This window comes from Octopus sinensis, linkage group LG4 (assembly GCF_006345805.1).
Source record: "Octopus sinensis linkage group LG4, ASM634580v1, whole genome shotgun sequence".
NCBI classification, from domain to species: Eukaryota; Metazoa; Mollusca; class Cephalopoda; order Octopoda; family Octopodidae; genus Octopus; species Octopus sinensis.
This window is the reverse complement of record NC_043000.1, coordinates 88,664,500-88,680,222: the sequence shown is the minus strand read 5'-3', so window position 1 is coordinate 88,680,222 and position 15,723 is coordinate 88,664,500.

Below are 15,723 nucleotides of genomic sequence, written 5' to 3'. Positions count from 1 at the left end.
CTCTTTGACTTTCAACATCAAAAATAATTTCAACTGAGACTCGGTTTGCTTTGCTAATCTCTGTTCAACCTTCCCTCCATCACTCTCTCGATCAACAATCCGTCTGTACGCATGGCTTCCCATCTGTTCTCTTTCACCGTGTCTCTCCTTCCGTTTTTTGGACACACAGACACACTCATATGTCTATATATATATATATATATATATATATATATAAATACACATATATGTATGTTTCAGTCTATGTATATATTGTATCTAGCTAAAGTGTGTGTGTGTGTGTGTGTGTGTGTGTGTATTTATATATAACGTGTGAGACACGTAGAGAGGTCTGAAATTGTTTTAACTTTTTAAATGACGTTTGTAATTTACGATGTTTCTTTTCACATCTCATGTACAATTATTTTCCTTATATGCCGTATATGTAATGTTATGATACTGCAATTGAAAATGAAAAGGTGATCTACAAAATATTGCTTTCAAATTTGGGCACAAGGCCAGAAACGTCGGAGGAGAGGAGTGAGCTGTATTACACAGACGCTAATACTCCCAGATGGTACATAGTTTATCGACCCCGAAATGATGAAAGGCAAAGCCGACTTCTGCGGAATTTGAACACAGAACGTAAAGACGGACGAATTGCCACAAACCATTTTGCCAGACTAACGATTCTCAGCTACTAAATATTGGTTTCAAACTTTGACACAAGATCAGCAATTTCGAGGAAAAGGGTTAGTGCTCAACTAGTACTTATTTTATCCATCTCAAAATGATAAAAGGCAAAGTCGATCTCGGCTGAATTCGAACTCAAAATGTAACAACAGACGGAATGCCGTTAAGTATTTTGCCCAACTGAGGGAGAGACACGGTGAGATAGAACAGATGGGTGGCCATGCATACAGACAGATTGTTGATTGAAGGAGGGATGGAGGGAAGGTTGAACAAAGATTTGCAAAGCAAACCATATATCCAATTTGTAAAATGCGTCTCCTGAGATGATTTATTAAATACGTCCTTCATTAGATCCTATCTTCATTTCCCTCTGTGTGAGAATCTAAAGACTTATTTAAAACAACCGGGGTATGGATTCTCACACAGAGTGAAATAAATGGAGGATCAATCGGAAGTCTTATTTAGACAATCACCTGATGACTCTCACTTTCACACCTTAGATATATGATAATCATTACACAACATCTCACCAATGCACTGCGGGTGTAAAAATTTGTCGAAACAATTGTTGAGATTTTGAATTTCATTTTCTTTCAGTTATCTGTCTATATATATATATATATATTTATATATATATATACATGTAATAAATGAAAAATGCACTAAATAAACAATGATAGCTAAAAGAAATGTACACGTAAGGCAGACACAGAAAGCTCTAATTTTTCATTAGTTATCAATGGTAATACTTAGTTTCATGCCTTTAATGATAATACTGAGAACTTCGCATACCGGTGACACCCACAAAATTTGCGGGGAATTAGGGCTTTAAGCGAACAAAACGATACAGAGTTGACGAACGAAAGTAAACAAATGTAATTTAAGACGATTGACAAAGATCGAATAATTAGGTGAACGAGAAAAATATGCGGACAAATAAAATACGTGGACGAGAAAAGTACGGTCTTACCGCCAAAAAAGACGAATATGAAGGGTAACGCCTGGAAGAAATCTTGAACGGATATAGAACGACGAATAACAAGAGAGGAGATAGATATCGAACGGATAGCTAAGTGTCCAGTGCGAAAAAGGTAGAGAAATGGGAAAATTCTTAGTATTATCCTTAAAGGCATAAAATTGAGTATTACCATTCGGTTGATAGCCTACGTGCACGTTTTTTTTAGCTATTGTTGTTTATTTAAATCATTTTTCATTTATTGAGTAACTGAACGCCACGCATCCTTTTTCATATATTAATATATATATATATATATATATCTAAATGCGACTGTATCCCCTACCTTCCTTTTTCTCTTTCGTCCTTTACTTCTATTTCTAGCATCCTCACTTTCTCCTCTTTTTCTCTCGCATTCGCACGAGACGCTTAGCTAGCCGGCCGATATCGATCTCCTCTCTTGCTATTCGTCTTTCTATACCCATTCAAGATCCATTCAAGCATTATCCCAGACCATAGTCCTTTTGGCCGAAAGGCCGTATTTTTCTCATAGACCTGTCTATTCCATCTTTGTCAATCATCTTTAATTACATTTGTTTATTTTCGTACGTCAACTCTGATTCGTTTTGTTCGCTCAAAGCCCTATTTCTCCGAGAATTTTGCGGGTGCTACACATATGTCAAGTTCTCAGTATTGTCATTAAAGGCATGAAACTAAGTATTACCATTGATAGCTAATGAATAATTAGGGCCTTCAGTGCCTGTCCTACGTGTACATTTTTTAGCTATCGTCGTTTATTCAATGCATTTTTCATTTATTAATTGAACGCCACACATCCCGATTTTTCTTACCAGTAAGTTTTTCATATATGTATGTGTGTGTGTGTGTTTGTGTGTGCGTGTGCGAGTACGTGTGTAATTACATTTGTTTGTATGCATATATGTATGGTAGTATATATTTCATCAAAATTGTATTTCCATTTCAGATGACGTGTGATGGAAAATGTGCAAAACTTTTCTTTGTAATAGTCATTACAAAGGTTATATACGAGATTTTGTGCATCGGTAAGTGTGTATATAGAATAACCTACAATTATAAACAGACTGATTTATGTCCCTGCACAACGCTGGTATATTGTATAAATATTATATTTCAAACATTAGCTGTATGATAAATTCACACATAATTACATACTATATACATAGATGTGAGCAATAACTGCACAAAACTTTTACACTAAATTGCCATCAAATTATACCGACATATGGGAATGTAAATAAACGTCAATGGAAAATGTAAGCAAATGAAAATTGAAAGTAATAAAAGCCACCTTTAATAATTTTGTATAATTCAGTAATAATCTATTTTTGTGTAATAAACTATATAAATGTCCACAAACACACGCACACTCATATACATACACAAGTACACACACGCACTCAGCCATGTCAGTCACATCTCCTTTCTATCGCTGAAAATTAAGGTATAGTGAAAACATTGTTGCAGTTGAGACTGTTGTTGTTATCATTGTTGCGGGACAGCGAGATGATAGAATCATTAGCGGCATTTTGTCCACCTTTATATTCTGAGTTCAAATTCCGCCGAGGTCGACTTTGCCTTTCATCCTTTTGGAGTCGATTAAATATGTACCAGTTACGCACTGGGGTTGATATAATCGACTTAATCCGTTTGTCTGTACCTTTTGTCCGCTCTATGTTTAGCCCCTTGTGGGTAGTAAAGAAATAGGTATTTAGTCCGCCGCAACGTTCTGGGTACAAATTCCGCCGAAGTCGACTTTGCCTTTTATCCGTTCCGGATCGATGAAATAAATGATAGTTAAGTCCTGGGGTTGATGTCATCGATTTGTCCCCTTCTTTAAATGTCAGGCCTTTCGCCCATAGTAGAGAGAAATATTATTATTGTTACGCAGTGAGCTTAGAGAATCGTTCGCATGCCGGGCAAAATAGCGGTATTTAGTCCGCCGCAACGTTCTGGGTTCAAATTCCACTGAGGTCGACTTTGTCTTTCGTCCTTTCGAGGTCGATAAATTAAGTACCAGTTAAGTACTGGAGTCAATGTGATCGTCTGTCCTCCTCGCCACAAAATTCAGGTTTTGTGCCTTCGGTAGAAAGGATTATTATTATGGCGAGGTGTCAGAATAATGAGAATACCAGACAAAATGCTAAGCAATATTTCCTTCGTCTTTACACTCTCCCTGGTTCAGTAGTTCCGGGGTTTTGTGGAATGTGGTTTTACCTCTTAGCCACTTGTGGTCCCCGATCTACACTGACCCGGAGTTGTAGCAACTGTCAGGGTACACGCTATGGGTGAATCTGCAACTCATTTGGACAGAAAAAAATAAACTCAGTGTTTTTGGTGGACGCTCAGGAAATGGCGGGTAAAGAAGGAAATATGTTACGTTTTGAGTATTCACTATTCGAAAGAAAGAATAGACTAAGAGTAAAGAAAAGAAAAATGGAAATGAAGAAATAGAAACACACTTATGCTTAACTGGCATGGTATACGGAAATAGCCGGAAGTGATTGAAGTCGCTTTAGGCGTGAGTGGCAAGTGGGACAACCGTGGGCTTGTCATATGTGTGTAGGCGCGTGTCTGCTTATATACTGTGTATGTGTTTGTTTCCTGGTTGGTATGTGTGTGGAGCAAGGAGGTACAAACTGTGATTCTGGCGTGTGTGTTGTGTGTGAGTGTTTGTGTGTGTGTGTGTGTGTGTGTGAGGCTATTATGTGCGTCATACTAGATAGATGTGTTTATGTGAAATAGAGACACTCTAAGTATGTGTAGGGGTTAGGGAGTGTAAATGTATTTTTATATTCTTGTTCCTATATGTGTGCTTGTTGGTAATACGTGGGACTATAACTGAAGTATAGGTGCTAGTGTGTGTGTGTGTGCGTGTGTGTGCGTGTGAATTGTATATGTGATAGTAAGTGGATGTTTATAAATTGTTTAAACGTTTAGGTGTGTTTGGTGTTGCGTTTTAATATCTGGAGTGAAGACATGACGGTTTTCAAGAGGATTGTGAGGATGTAAGAGGTGGGTGATGTGAGGGAAATGGAAAATAGTGGTGTTAAATGAGAAGCAGCCGGAAATTGAAACCGTTCAGTCTCGATGTCTGAAGAGAAAATCAACCAATTCTTGTTCCAGACAGGAATCAGTGGAGGGATTGTGTTAAATGGAATGACAAGCACGGGGAGGGGACAAATTATTCCTTAAGCCCTAAGTCCTGTTGGTGTGCAGCGAAACGGTTATCCCAGTGTCGACCAGTTTGTGCTATGTAAGGAGAGAGGCAGAATGAGCAGAGAGAGAAAGAGAGAAAAAACAAGCAAGAGAAAACCCGAATATACAAGGAATTTTCGTCATGTGACGTAATACGTGTGGACTATGAGTGCTCAGTTTGGTTATCCTTTTTTAAATTTGCGATTTCCCTAAATCAAAACGATGCATTTTTAGCTTTTAATTTTGCTTTGTCACTTTATATTAACCGTCGTGTACTGTATCCCCTTTAGAAAATTTTTAGAAATTTCTTTGGCATTGACGTTTGTACATCTCAAGTTTTTAGGTTATCGCTCTATCATTCTGGCTTCGATAGCTAGACCGGCAGTTCAGTTCGTTGTGCTCTTGAGAGAAAGACTTCATTTCATGCTGCCCCAGATCTCGGAGCTGTAAATGGGTGACCCTGCGTGACACTGGCATTCCGTTCAAGGGAAATGTTGGATTGCTAGCCGAGCCAGCGGGGTAGCGTCATTCGAAATCTGCAACGCTGGAAAGAAACGTAGTGTAGCCAGTAGTGTATAGGAACACCTGATAGTCTGGTTGATATAATGCTACACACATCATATAGACAGGCAAACGGAAACTCAGACAGACAGGTAGATACATAAATAGACATATAGTTATTAGCACACACATTGCGAAATACATACAAGTGATATTCTTTCGCCGAATTAATTGATAACACCTTTTGCACAATGAAGTCAATGTGAAAAGTAATCAAAGACCCGGACTAAATAGCTTGCAATCCTTAGTTGCTTCTTCTTATTTTTTTATGTTCAAGCCACACCGGGGAAATTTTTAAATCATCACTTTATAGTATACGTTAAGCATTTTACGATGCATAAAGGCCCCCCCTTGTGCGTAACGTGATTTTATTTTTGATGCGGAGGGGATGTTTTTGAGAAGGAAAGAGGTTTTCTCATTAAGGATAATTAGTAATATTAGTCTTTCATAACTGACATAGATATCAGTCTTAATATATTAGCAGCGTGTTTAGCCTCTTGTGTTTTGGCTCTCCCAATTTTTCAAATACCGCCACTTATGGCTTTCACCACGGAACCAAATATTGCTTTTCAAACGGGATAGAAACTCAGTATCAGGGAGTTAAGCATCTTCCTTTCACTTTCCTTTTTCCTTTTACAATTACATATGAATCAGTCCCTGTAACAGCAAATATCCAATCCAAAGAAACAGTTATTCATCAAGAGATCGTTGAAAAAGGCTCACATACATAAATGCTACATTCGTGACATTAATAAACCATAATATATACTGTTATTTCCGTTTCACTGTACACTCTTTCGGAAGGACGACTTTTTGTTACCGTCATTAATCGACAGCTTATATATACGCTTGTCTGCATAGTTTGATATTCGCTCTTTTTCTTTCATATATATTTACATTTATTTCCCTCTTTTTCTTTTCGCCTTTTCTTAGCGGACACGTTTTCCAATTTTACTGGCATTGAATGATTGATAGAACATTAGAAAGGGGGAAAATGTCGGTATGAATTGCGATGAGTAACTGCAATAATTACTACAGCTTTCTGCTGCATTAATAGAAAAAGTGGTTTTAATTAGCATCCAAACTACATAAATCAGGTCGATTCAGTTCAGTTGATAGGGTCAAAGCTACTACCCATTGATCATGAGTTTACTTTTACACCAATCGGTTTTGATCTTTTTATAAATATCACGTTATTTCCTCTCTTATAGTATAGATTATCTACAATCGCAACACGGTAAAAAGATAAAAGTTTTAACATCAAATCTAGTTTCTATTTTAATGAATAAATAATCTGCAAGTGTTCACTATATAAAAGGCATAGGACAATTTCTAAGTAGCAGATGCAGTAAATAATAAATGTTATATTTCTCTCTGAAATAATTCAGTGAGCAGAAGCCGTTTATAAAATCTCCTTTGCGACATTTTCTGTCTTCACTATCTACATTTTGGTTTCAAATGCCACCATGAATTGATAAAATAACTACCAGTAACATTCATAAATCGACTGAAAGATACCACTTATACAAAAAGAATGAACCAATAAGATATACAAAGCTTTGACCAATATGCAATATCGTAAATGTGGGTAGATAGAACAGTTTCGAAACGTAGGTAAGGCTAATTTATTGCCTTTACACTGCTTATGCTCTTAGAAAAAATAACGGCTTCAAAACATTCGAAGCCATTTTACCTAGGACACGGTAAATTGATTTTATCTCTGTCAAGTACCCCATAGCAGGAAATAATATTTCTATCAGTGAAACATATTTATAATCGACTATGAATCCTCGGTAAAGTCACTCTTACTGGCTCTACTCCTCATCTTCTATAAAATAATAGGTTGTAAGCACAACGAAAATAAATATTCAGAAGCAAGGGTGAGTGACGTACTGCAGTGGGATATCATTCTATATCCCAGTTTGAACAATCTCACATCAGTCGATCTACTAATGTTTTTAGGAATGAAGTGAAGAGTGAAGAGTGTTACATCCTCAATGATTTGAGTAAGCGCTGATTTTTAAGATTAATTTCACTTGAATTAATTTAATTTTGATTAATTATGTATCTCAATTCTATAATTAATGAAACAACTGTTGAATGCAATTCAATAATGAACTATAGGTGAAATTGACGCTTTTCTGCTTTTATTCTAAATATGTTGATCTTAAAGAACCTTTTAGCTGATTATATATATGCATGCATATGAGTTCCACTTGGCTTTACTGCAGTGTAATAACTAACAGAGTTTAACGACCTGTTATTTATCGAGCTCTTAATCATCATGGATTTATCTTTTGATGTTTTATACATTATATTTCCCTATTCTATTCCTCTAAAATATGAAGATATTTTGCTCAGTGAAAAGAAATATGCAGCAACATTTATTAATAGAAGAATAAAAGCATAACAAAACTCCGCCCTTGGTTATGTCGCTACTGAAATTCACAACTTTGTTGTGGATTCATCTTTCACTTTGCTTATTTGTACAGTGGTTTCAATGTAGTGCCATTGATTTTGTAACGTACATTTTGCTGGGATTACGATTGCTGTTATCTATTTTATCGTGTTTCTTTGTTCACGTGATTTTATTGCATCCAACTAAGCTCAAGTGCTGTTGATTTCCACTAACAACATAAAATTGCATCTTTTCCAGTCATGTCTTCTACAATGAATTAATAGGTTTTAAGCTCCAATGTACGCAATTACCACACACATAAAGCACGTTCGTCAAAAGGTGTTAAAGAAGAACCCATCTCATACGCTTCTCTCCTATCTCTGCCTTCTCAATCATTTTTCACAAATTCAGTTGCCGTAGAATATTTTTTTGTTTGTAGCAGAAACGTAATATCAGTTTTCTTTTCAGATACATATATGCGTAATATATAGGTTTTGACACCTTTCTTCACGTGCCTTCCCTTTTGATATACCAGGCATTTTTCAAAAAGACATGAACTTCATTATTTTATTCTCTCTTTCTTCTCAGTCGCTGATGTTTTTAACAGTTACTAATCTAAATTTAACTGTGAGTATAAATTACTTATTATGCAGTCACCGGATTTAAAGAAAATAAAGTTGATGCTGTTTTAGAAATCGAATTCATACCTGTCATGAGGTCTGTGAAATATTTGGACTGACTTTTCGCCACCATTGCCAAGACAATTTCAAAATAATTGATGATCAATGTGTTGGTTATTTACAGCATCGAAATAATAACTCATGTTTGGCTCGGGCGAGTTTTAATAAATCATTGCTTCGAAATAATGAATTGTCACCTTGTAATTAACGTATCTAAAAGAAACCAAAAACCAAACTAATCAGAAAAATCTTGTTGCAATTACGTGTGGCAAGTCTAATACTATCGATTAATTGTTTAACGGTCAGAAATACATCTAAGTAATCTGAAGCTAATTACAACTTTCATTTCAAAGCATTAAAGCAAATGATTAAATTTCAGTACGATGTGTACGATGTACTTACACGGATTTTCGATATCATTTCATATTAGCTGTAATACACTATGAGCAATAAATTTAGAAATTTAGCAACTCACAGATTGGGTATACAATTGACTACAGTTCAGTGCGTTTGCTAAGAAATGAAATATGCTGTTAAACTGCTGGAAAACTAATAAAACAAAATGAGTACATGACAAGCAACGGAAGAAAATATGCACACAAGATATAACTTGAAATGGAAAAGGTATCTTAAGGAAATTGTATAATCCAAATAATTAAAATTGTTTTTATTTGACGCCATATTCATTCACACGGAATATGTAAATTGCAAACGTTATCCGTTTTGTACAGACATCATTAACGTAATGGCTTCTAAACTGGAACCTCGCGGCAGCATTACTGGAATCATGCGTCTTGACAGTGCACGTGCGACATAGTTCTATAAACTTGAGGTGGCCATAAACAGCGAAAGTGAAATGGTTTCAGATAGGGATTGAAACTGCATTGCAACTGAGTATTGCCAATAGTTTATTTTCTGTTGGTAGTTCATTATGTGCTTAAGAGAGGCTATTTTGCACAACAACAACAACCACTGTAATAATAATAATGAAAATAATAATATTAATAATAATAATAATAATAATAATAATAATAATAATAATAATAATAATAATAATAGTAATGATAATATATACTATAACAAGAGCCGCATCCGTCTGTCTGTCCGGCTATCCGTCAAACTTTTCTTCATTCTTAAGACAGAACAGTATTAAATTAAGAGCGGGAGAGAGGAGGGACAAAGAGGAAGTGGGAGAGAAAGCGAGAGAGGTAGTAGATGCATAGATGAAAAGAAAATTAGATACATAGATACATACACACATTGTTACACTAAAAGCGGGATGGAGGAGGCACACAGAGGAAGTGAGAGAGAAACAAGAAAAGCGAGAAAGACAGTAGATACATAGATACATAGACTCAGATTGCAGTATTCTAACTGTGGGCGACATTGGGAACTTTTTTCTCTGATGTGTTGCTCTTTCAGCAATCGATACTCCAGCAAAATATCTATGTAGTCGCCCGACCTGCGACCAGTAGCAACCGAATCTTCTTCATATGATACCCCCGTGTGTTAGTGTATATCAGGCAAAATAGCTGGATTTTAATAAGACAGCAGAGGTACGCCTTTAGTAGGAAAGGAAGGAAGATGAGAGAAAATAAATTTAAAGAACTATTTAAAATACAATAAAGGTAGGAGGACAAGAAGGTTTAATTTTCTGTAAAAGGGTGATGGGTAATAAAAGTTTTTGAGGTTCACAGATATGAAAGCTTTAAAAGGTTCGTGGATATCAAAGTCTGAAAGTTAAAGGACGTGTGGAAGGTAATTCTATATATATAATAATAATAATAATCCTTCCGACTATAGGCACGGCCTGAAATTTTGAGCGAGGTGGTTATTCGATTACATGCTCAACTGATACTTATTTTATCGAACCCAAAATGGTGAAAGACGAAATCGGCCTCGGCAGAATTGGAACTGAGAACGTGAAGATGGACGAAGTGCAAGAACTCACTGTGTTAGATATATATATATATATACATATATACCTAAGGCGGGTAAAATTCCCAAGATCCATGGACGAGCTCTTTCCAGTGGTCTTATCCCACATCATCGCTGTCATGTCCCGTGTCACCCTCTTCTAGTGTGTCCGTGTAGGGGCTTCCACAGGGGCACTGAGTGCTGTATCAACTCTGAATGATGGTGAGTATGTCCAGCTAACTTCAGTCTCCTCTGTGTTATTTTCGAGCTAACTATTGGGAGGCTCTCGTACAGGTCTGAGTTCTTCATCCTCAGTGTATACTGATTAATGTTCAGAGCCATACCCAGCTTTCTCGTGTACTACCCCTCCACCATATGAGTGAGTTTCTTGGTCAGTGTCCACGTCTGAGGCCCGTACAACAACACAGACACCACTGCAGCAACGAAAAGACGGATCTGCAGGTCTTTACGAAGGTTCGACTTCCATACAGATCTCAAACTGTGCCACAGAATCAAAGGCATTCTTAAAGTCAGTGAAAACCAATGGGTTTTGCAGTAAATCACTAAATCATCCATAACTTTTGTATTATCCTCTCAAATTACACCAAAATCTCAGACAATAACAATTAATATTGTATTTATTGTCTGTGAAAATTATAGAATATAAAACAACTTTGATAAAAACTTATACCTACTTTTCGGACGAAAACAATGCCGTTCTGAACATTTTGAACGCAACTGTATATATATATATATATATCGTGTGTGTGTGTATGGGTGCAAGTGAATGGCCAAACGAAAGAAACTGGCACTCAACACATTCAGTAGGAGTTGTGTTTTAAATAAACCGTGATACAGCTCAGGTCACGTGATGTTATTGCTGTAGAAATGTTATTTGTTCTCTTCATTATTCTATTGCCTAAGTACTCATAGAGAATTTGGGCAGGGTGTCTTGACCACTTTAGCGTTAAATAGAGGTGAAGTGTATCCAGAGACATGAGTTCACCGTATTTGGTACCTCACATGGTAGGTTGCAGTGAGTTCACCTGTTTATTAGTTTAGCTCAGTCGTCATTTTTAGTGGAAAGTTAAATCATTCTCAGCAGTAGTCTTTACATGTGAGTAAACTGATTTGATGATGCTAGGTTAAATTGGAGGCTGGATGACCAATATAGGTGTGGCTGTAGTCTATATAGGTGGTGGGGATATATATACCCTGCACTTGCGTGGGGTCATTTGGGCCGACACTCTTATATTTGAACTGTCAGCTGTCATACATATATATATTCATACATACACACACACACACACACATATATATATATATGTGTGTGTGTGTGTGTGTGTATGTATGTATGTATATATATACACACGCACACAAACACATTTCATTGTATTACTAAGTTTTAATCATCAGAGATTACATTCTTTCTGAACATGAAAATACTTTTTCAATCTTCCACTTCTCTGTTGTGAAGGACTCAACTGGCCATAACATTATCAATTTAAAATTTCCTTAGAATTTCTTTTTTCCGAATCGTGTTTTAAATATTGAGATAATGATCCTAAAACATCTAGGATCAGAGGTTATGAATAACTAGTTTACGGCCCGATTAAGTGTTAGAATTTAGATTTTAGAACACAGACTTAGTGGTTAGGGTCAGAATTTGGTATGGAATTAAACGGATAAGAAACGGGATTCATGTAATTCCACAACTGGCGGAGATGTTCAGCAACTTTTTGCAGAATAGCCTGTTGTTTCAGACAGAAATCCAAAGAGGAATTTGTAAACTATATAGAAAAAAGCTATGTACGTTAACAAATCTGATATTGACTCTGAGCAGAAGCTTTACCATGATTTATGTAAATAATTTAAGGAAATAAACAGGTATGCTCTGTGTCTGTAGTCGGGGCAACATCAAGTATTTACGCTAGTAAATGCTTAAAACATTAGAGAAGAAGCTATGTCAGATGACGTTCATGCTGATCTCCAAAATATTAGCAGCATATTTGATGTTAGCGGATTTAGAATCAACGATGACTAGGCATAATAACAGCACGGCGAAGAAATTCTCTCTTCGAGAAATTATTTCTTAATCTTGTGCTCTACAATCGACATTGATTTCGTTATTGAGAAATTCATACTTGTGCAATACTAGACGCTTGTAGATTTTATTGGCAAGAAATAATTTGGATCTTCGGATTTTATTGTCCATTTGCTTATACAAGTTCTCATTGTACTGTTCAGTAATTATGTGCCACATAACATTTCTGAAAAATAATGGGATGTTATGTAAAATCTCATAATATTTGACCAAATGCAGCAGTAAAAAGATAAGCTGCTCTCATAATAATATAGATATTCAATAAAACAAATTTGCAAACAGATGTGAGTTGTGATTGGATGAATTTGAGTTTCTGAAGAATGTTATTTTCTATGTAAAGTCATTATTAATAATTTAATAGGATTTCACAAGAAATATTCCATAGTAAATCGGAGAAAGTCAGTTGAAGCCAAATGCGTCCATTAAATTTAACAAAGAAAGTATACGATGATAATTGAGACATTTTGAGAAAGCAATTTTTGTGGTAATCGCACGGTAAGCTTAAAATTTCATGTATGTATGTAGCTATCTATCAATCTATCTACTTCTACCTGAATGTCTGTCTGTCTGTCTATCACAGTTGTTAATGTTTATTTGAGTTGGGTTCCGCCCTTCTGATTTCTATAGATCCGTATTGCATCGTATGGCTGTGCCGGTTACCTGTATGATTAGGAATCCAAGATTGGGGAGTGGTAACGACTAGGGTGGGGTAGCTGACTGCTTATTTTAATCGTTCGTCTTTTGGTTTCCTCTAGCTTTGCTCTCTTCAAACCCAGTGAACATTCATATATTTGCGATTTCAAAGAAATTTGAACAATAGATATAAGGCACAAGTTAAAAAAGATTCCCAACGATTCAACTTCTCTGGTTGACTTTAAGACCACCCTAATAGGAGCCTTAACTTCCATATTTTAAGGCTCCATTTTTTAGGAGCAAAAACTTATGAATGAGTTTTATAAGATTTGAATTTTGGAATCTGGGCATAAAAATGAGTAGTATGGGATAAATATGTCATGATTAGAATTTTTGTTGTATGTATACACACACACACACACACACACACACACACACACACACACACACACACACACACACACACACTTGAAATATTAAAGAGTAAATTTATTCAATAAAATCGCCATGGGATTCAACCACAGCCTCCAGACGACTTCCGAATATCCTGCAACTCTTCCGAAAGGTCTCCTTGTTTAAGTTGGTGAATGCTGCCATAGTCCTTCCCATCAGTTCATCTTTAGTATAACAACGAGTTTTGTTACTCTCACGCTCAAATGCGCCCCACACATAATAAGCAAGGGGGTTGCTTATTAGGTGGCCAGATGTTAGGGGCATGTGGTCTCAGAAATTGTCTGGTAGTAGGACTGGATTGTCATGCTTATGTGGTATGGTGCAGAATCTTGTTGCCAGATGTAAGGTCTTCCAGCAGCCACCCTCTTAACCAGGACAGCACTACCTCCTCTGGGCACTTGATGTAGCTTTCCGTGTTGAGTCTGAGGCCGCGTGAGAAGATGAATGGAGGCATAACATTGCCATCTCTAGTGATCATTCCAAACACCATGATGTTGACTGGTTGTTTGAATTTTATCACTCTCAGTACATGTTTCGAGGACACGGCAGGCGAACAGTTAGCTGTGCTGTGTGTTCACCATCTGATCTTGGCATAGTTTTTTCTCGTCTGAGAAAAACGAAAGCATTTTCTGTTGGAAGGGATGCTACGTAGCACGGTCTTTCCTCTTGTCCTTGATGGCTTGAGATAAAATTTGGTCTTTCCCATTTTGTGTGAGGAGCCTTATCTGCCATAATAATAGATTCAGACATACCCATGTCCCTGGCGATGGACCTGATTGATTTGGAGGGTTCGTTGTCAATCATGGTCTGGATCTCACTAACAAATTCAGGAGTTCTTTTCTTATGAGGACGATCAGAGTTAGTTTTTCGAGTTGCTGCACCTTCGTAATCATCATTACACTCATCCAACTCTCTCCGAATCGTCTGCACTGTCCTTAGATTAACACTCAAACACTCTGAAATATTCGTATTGGAGCTTCTGGTGCGAGTTCGAAGCAGTACAGTATGTCATTTCCAAATTTCTGGCAGAGTGTATTGCGTAATGGTGCTGTTTTTCTCACAGACGATACCCAACTGACCCTACTATGCTGTGTAGTCGACAAAATCAAAATCAAAAATGTGCATGCTTGAAAAGTGACCAGTATTGCAAGAAATATGAGTTAATGAGCCTTTAACCATAAAAAGTCACATGTTCTACTTTGGTTGACAGGGGGAAACATCATCTCACCATGAGAGAGCTGCATTAGATTAACATGTTAATTTCATATAGGAAATTAATACTCGTCAGTAATGCTTGCTCCATCACTGGTGGTGGAGCTAAAATCCCGCCTGTTATTTTATAGAAAATGCCAAAAGAATCAGTAACCGAATTCACGAAGTAAGAATGTGATAATTAAAGTATATTATTAAGTTGGCTGGAAGCAATTTATATCCAAAAAGGAGATAATTCACCGTCATTAAAACCGACCATATTTTTGGTTTTAGATTGTTTCCAGCCACTTTTATTATTATATTATAATCATTCTTTTGGCTAAGGAAGCTGGCTCCTATTTCTAGCATGCTGGTGTTTATTGCACTATTTGGGCACTTTTAATGACGGTGAATAACTTGTTTTTTTTTGTTTTAAATTGCTTCTAGCTCTCTTTGTTATTGTTATTATTATTAATATTATTATTATTATTATGATTATTATCATTTTATATATATATATATATATATATATATTTATGAGTAAACAGAGATTTCCAAATTATCTGGATAAAACAGATATGCCTTTTGATTCGAAACAAAAAAGGTAAGACGCTCACACCTCGTCTGGTGAAAAACACCCACCCACCCTAAAATACTAGCTGGCGATTATTCAGTAACGCAATAACTGTAGACTCACGAACTGGAAAATATCATTTCCTGTATCGTGTAACTTCAAGCCATCACACATTCCAAAATGCAACCGATGTCTTTTGACCCTTGCCAGAAAGATTTCACAAGCTTGGAATATTTTCTTTCTCTACCACTTCACAACTGTGTGTGTGTGTGTGTGATTCTGTGTGCCTGTTTTTATATATATATATATATATATATATCAATACACACACACAGATATAATGCTAGG